Source organism: Lates calcarifer, linkage group LG16_LG22 (genome assembly GCF_001640805.2).
Source record: "Lates calcarifer isolate ASB-BC8 linkage group LG16_LG22, TLL_Latcal_v3, whole genome shotgun sequence".
In the NCBI taxonomy this organism is placed as follows: Eukaryota; Metazoa; Chordata; class Actinopteri; family Centropomidae; genus Lates; species Lates calcarifer.
Window position 1 is genome coordinate 8,832,823 of NC_066848.1, and position 6,000 is coordinate 8,838,822.

The 6,000-nt window shown below is 42.3% G+C and overlaps 1 protein-coding gene across 1 annotated transcript in view; it reads right to left on the reverse strand.

The window, feature by feature from the left end:
• The window catches only part of lzts2a (leucine zipper, putative tumor suppressor 2a), a 41,399-nt gene extending 40,192 nt beyond the window's left edge, over positions 1 to 1,207 (reverse strand). Inside the window, exon 1 of the mRNA XM_018671886.2 lies at positions 923 to 1,207. The gene's annotated coding sequence lies outside the window, so the exon portion shown is untranslated. The remainder of the gene's footprint in view (positions 1 to 922) is intronic.
• Between the last annotated feature and the right edge of the window lie 4,793 nt (positions 1,208 to 6,000).

A 6,000-nucleotide genomic window follows, 5' to 3' on the forward strand; every position in this document is an offset into this window, starting at 1 on the left:
GACAACGTGACGTCCAACCCATCAATCAACCACTGGGAGGGTGTTCAACACAGATGAGAAGGAGATGGAGAGGCATCTCAGGCATGCGGCTGCTCCTTCAGCGTTTATATCTGCTCCTGTGGGGATTATTTATGGTCCAATCAGACCCTGGGCGCTTCCAGTTCAACTCAAAACTAATCCATATATTAAAGTAGGCCTTGAGAGCATAAAACAAGTGGTGCTATAGTCTCTCCCTCCCTCTCTCTTTGCCTGTGACCTTTCCTTTTCATCACATTCCCCTCATCCTCCTCTATTCACTTCGTTTTGTCTTTATCATACAAGCAGCAGAAAACAAGAGAGAGATCAAGTGGTATGCAAGAGCAATTGTGTGTGTGTGTGTGTGTGTGTGTGTGTGTGTGTCTGTGTGCGAGTTGCAAGAGGCAGCCAAAAACCCCATTCACTGAAACAGCTGGATGGAGATAACAGAGTAATACTTATTCTCTACAGATTCCCTCCCTCAGACCAGTTCTTGAGGCAAAACAACTGAATTCAGTGCAACTGAAAACTCCAAACTTAACTCACTGCATTCAGCTGGATCAGCCACAGATTAAGCTCCGGAGCTTAAATCACTCAGACAAGTCAAACTATCAGTAACCAATTAATCACGTAAACTAAGCCATCTACACTCTAACGCAGCACAAGCAACCCCACAATTTAGTATTATCAAGCCCCATTTTTACATCAGTGTCCACAAACCACGCGTTACGCAAAAATCAGCAAACATTATGAAATAAGTTACTCTCATTCTCATGTCTATGTATAAAAGCAGGGTAAGAAGGCTTTGTAATAAAGCAAGTAACTTTACTTAACCTTCCTGTTACAAATACAACACAAAAACACAAGTCTGCCCCCGTAAATCACTGTTGCACGCCGCGTTACTCACCTTAACAAGATGTTCTTTACAACCAGCCCGTGCTGCAATATTACCTCCAACAGTAAATGTTTTGTTGTGCGTCAATCCAGTCGCCTTTTCTGTGCGAGTACAACTTTTTTTTTTTTTTTTTGAACAGCGAGCAGCTAAAAGAAATCTACTCTTCTTCTCTTGCTTTTTTGTAGTTACGATCGGCTTCTCTCTCCTTTACTCCAAGCCCCGTCCAGTCCGCAGCAGCTCGGTAGATCCGCTGCTGATCCGCGGCTGCGGCTGCTGCTGCTGCTGCTGCTCAGGCTGAGTGTGTTTGATACTTCCACCGGCAGAGCCCGGTTCGCTGCTCCGTGGGGCGGGCTCACTCTCTGCTCCAGCAGAGGGCTCGACTGCTGATCCCACGGCAGTGAGGTTTAGGACCGGGAGGAAGGGCAGGGGCTCCGCGTTGGGGGGGCTGTGACTACCGATGAGGCAGTTTTTCCAGCTATAAAATAGGCTTATGTATATTTCTTTGTTTTTATTATGACAGAGTGGAGTTATTCACTTTACACCTCTCATCCATGTCATCTGCTCCTTATTAGTTGTATGATATTCTGATGTATTTCTTTATTTTTGATATAGAGCTGATTTTTACTGTTACCATCTGTTAAAAGGTGAGTGTAACTAGCTGCAGATGACCAGTGACTCCTTTGAGCCCCATCCATCAGGGAGGCCCCTCTCAGGCCTTTTCTAAATTGCTTTTAAAAGTAGTATTTCTCCATCTCTTTTCCTTCACTTCTATGTGTAGTTGAGAGTTATTCTGCAGATTGCAAAGTGAATTTAAACCATTTTGTTTGAAAAAATATCAAAAAGCTTGCTTAAATGCCTCACATCAGTGTCTCTTGTTTCACTCAGTTCATTCACTCAGTTGAATTATTTTTTAGAATCATTTTTATGTGGATGTCTTAGATTAAATGTTCAACAAGTTACTGTGCACACATATACAGTAAGTTGCAGAGGAACTTCCCTTTTTGAAATGTTTAATTTAGAGGGTGTTTAAAACCCAGAAGAGGCGGAACGATTCAGTGTGGGATTAGGGAACTACAAGGGGTGAAATTCTGCTAGGGGCGCCAAAAAAGTTCAAGCCAAAAAGTACTGAAATGCACCGGTGTCTCAGTGATCTCCAAACAACAAGGAGGGGTCAAAAAATATTCCACTGACATGACTAGCTTTAATTTTCAAAACCGGTGGATAGCCAGGTGGTTACAGGTGAGTTCCTTGGCTTTGAACTCTCAGGTATAGAGATTCCCGCCTACTTCCTCCTGTCTGCTCACACACCCTGGAAACACAATATGGGGTTTTCTCTTCTCACAATAATAGACCGCCACCTGCCTGATTCATCCATGAAAGAGGAGCTGCATGAATGCCTGAATGACCTAATTTGTTAGAGAAATGTATGGACTGATTTCTATAAGGTCGTAAGGTGCACAAATCCCTACCAGTCATAATCAGCAGCTGCCACAATATAGAGTTATCTGACCATCCTGATACACACACATAGACTGTACAGTCATATTTATACAGATAGGATATTATGGAGAATTCATAAAATTAAAAAAATGTTTATAATTTTTAAATCAAAGTGCAGCTTTAAACTTGTTTTATTACACCGCAGCCTCCAGGGCATCACCTTGTGTGTTTGATGTTCGGCGGCGGGAGCCACGTCACTGCTGAACTCCTGCTGACCTCTCCTCTTCTGCCTACAACATACTGATTTATTTTCTGCACCAATCCCAAGTACGTAACCACCACCTCTCCTCCTCCTCCTCCTCTTCTACCCCCGATTCTCCTCCATCTCATCTCTCCCTTCAGACCGTCAACCACCCCTGCTCCTATTCTTCACCTTAATCCCACTCCATCCAGCAACCTCCCTTCTTCATCTGTTGTTACACCCGCTGTATATGAGCTCTCTGGCATATACAGCTTCCACCCCCACACCCATCATCACAGCCCATCCTTTCTCAATCCTTTTCTCCTTTAAATCGTTTCCATGGTTCATTTCGACTTCAGGCTTCAGCAGCCCACAACGCTAATATGATTTCCAGCTGAAATGAAACGTGCAAATGTGCTGCAGCCTCTCCTTATCCCCAGTGAGGTCCCATTGGAGTTTGCTTCATTAGACTGGGGTGGGTGGGGGTTTCTTTTTCTTTTTTAAAAGCAGAAGATTAAAGTTGAGCATTTTCAGGGCCTCATGTTTGTGGGTAGAGAGCCACTTATTTTTTCAGGCATTACAAAAGCCGTGCTAGTTTATTGTCTTCTTACACAATATGTAAAGTATGTGTGCGTATACTGTTGCAGCTGTGTGCATGCTTGCGTAGATCTCTGTGTGCTCAAGTGTGTTATCTAAGAAAAGTCCTTGCCCTTGGCAACCCGTCGCATCTGTACGACTGTTTATTTCATAATCACAGACAAAAAAAAGTCCCTCTCCTCCCATTGTCTCTCATGTTTTTGTTAAAATGGTGTGGCAATGTTGGTCACCTGTATCAGATGAACTGACATTAGTTTTTGAACAGACATGCATGTTCCCCAGAGGATTACCTGTAATGACCTTGATGCTCCTCAGACTTTTCATAGCGCCACAATGACGCTGACATTTTCATTTTTCCGTAAAATGTCTTGACATTTGTTGGATGGATTACAATTAAATTTAGCACACACATTACAGTTCCCCAGAGGATGAACCTGATTTTACCTCTAGCACCATCCTCTGGTCAACATTTCATTTTCCTCCTTACTTCAGCTGTGTTTAGCTCTCCTCGCTCAGCTGCTACAGTACATCTATGTGCATTACAGTGTACAGTATGTACGTGCTGTGATAGTCAAGCACATATATGCCTCCAGCAGCTCTGTGACATCGGGCATGGGGTTCCCAGTGGGGGGACTCTGAGAAACAACACAACCCATACATCTCGCATGCAGTTTGGTGTGACTGTCTCACAAAACAAGATGAAACAGATTAATAAAGAATTCCTCACGCTCATGCCTCAGCAGAAATAATACACTACAAGTCTTTGTTTCCAGTCTGCTTTGGTCTGTCTGTGGCTGTCTGCGAGAAGGCCACAGGCTTGGATCATATGACTCACACATGCCCTGTCCCCTCAGGGTCTTCATCCACCACCAGACACCTGACCAAAGTCCGACCCTCAGCCTTAACATGATTCAGAAATATCAAAGAGCACCCAGCAGTGTTTCTAAAATTATTCACAAGAACCTGGCAACATTCCTCTAGTGAGTTATTGCATTTTTGTTTTTTTCTGTTTCTACATAAAGCACCATTTACTTGTCCAACCTTTACTTTGTGTTTAATGACTCATGAATTGTTTATGCCTCATTTGCCAAGTGGATGAATTTTAACTGTTCAATAAACAATGAAACCCAAAGTGCGTCCGGGATGAATCGTCCAAACAAAACAAAACAACAACATGGGATTTTGAACAATGCCATTATCTGTGTTTCGGCCCTTTAAAAAATTCATCAAGCACTCTGACATCTCTGTCATGTTCCCAATTAGAGTTCTCCAATCCCAGAGCTGCACGTCCAGCGCTCCATGGAGGTTTATTTACATATTTCCATAATGGTCAAATCAGGAGAGTGCAGTGTAGCATGAAACACTTTATTCCCTTAGATTCCAGCTCTGGTTTGAACTCATCCAATATTGAATTCTTTGTCTACAAGGAGAATCAGTGTGGCTGGGTAGAAGAGAACTGGGGCAGAAAACAGCTTCATCTCTGTTTTGATACTGCTGTCTGTTCAGAACCTCTCATCTCTTTGCTGTCAAGGTTGGTCTTGTAAACCAATATGACAGCTCAGTTTTCATCTAATTCTGTGAAATACTTTGCTGCCGCTGCCGCCACAGCCAGGGGACTTGGCAGCGCAAACTCACTAAAACCCTGCACTAAAGATGTGTATTTAATACTGCTATTCTACACATTCTCATTAGGAGTACGCCTATGCAGTGAAAATAACCACACAGATAATTTATTCAGTCGCCAGCCACCGCTTTGATCTTTCTTTTCTTCCCATCCTGACGCAATTTCATGCATTTTGATTATAGTCCATATGCTCATCCATCCCTTGCTACTCTGGCACTGTAGCTGAACTCTGACCTGAGTGAGACCCCTGCATACAGAAAAGACATCATCATGAAATTAGAAATAGAACCATAATATGCCTCAGGGATGACAGCATGAATTCATAAAACTGAGAGCATGAAAACCAGACTTTTTATTTGCATCAATGTCCAGTAAGGAACTGTATAAATGTATGAATGTATGTTTGTTTTTCCATCTTTCCAGTCTTAAATCACTGTTATGTGAACTCAAAAATGTGAGTCTGAAGCTATTGTTAAACCATTTTAGAAAAAAAAACCCCAACCTGCCATATTTAGCTCCAAGTTTCAGGCAACAAAAGGCAACATATTTGTAATAAATCTTCTCCGAAAAGTGACATGAAATTTAACTTAAAACCAGCTGACAAAAAAGGGAGAAATGGTATCATTCCTCATCAAAGAAGTCCAGTCTCTTTTTAAAAACAGCCAGCTGTGATCTACCTTGCAATTCTAGATCTGTTTTGTTGTTTCATGGTGCATTTTTCTGCTTGGTTAAACATAAATGATGTGACCTAATGTTGGCATTTCAAGTGCAGCTACAGTACAATGCAGTCTGATATCAGAAAAAAAGGAAACATCAAGGTTAAGCTTTCTTGTCTCTTCCTTACGTTGAAAATTCAGTGAGGAAGAATCATCTTTTCCTCTTCGCCTGTATCACTATTACCATCCCTCTGCTCTCTCCATGTGACATGTGTATTGTGCACAACCCACTGATGAATGCCACAAGGTCGTACTCACTTCTTGGACATGAGAGTAACTCTGATCTAACTAGTGTTCTATAAGTAATACTGTATCAAAATGATCCCTATTCCTACCTCCCTGTGTTATGAATACTCTGTAAGCACTAATCACAGCAGAGCAGGTTTCCAGGCTGCCAGATTAAAGCTAACCACCTCCTGTAGCTAACTCTGCTTCTCAGCCTCAACCTCAAGATTTAGGATTCCTTTTTTTT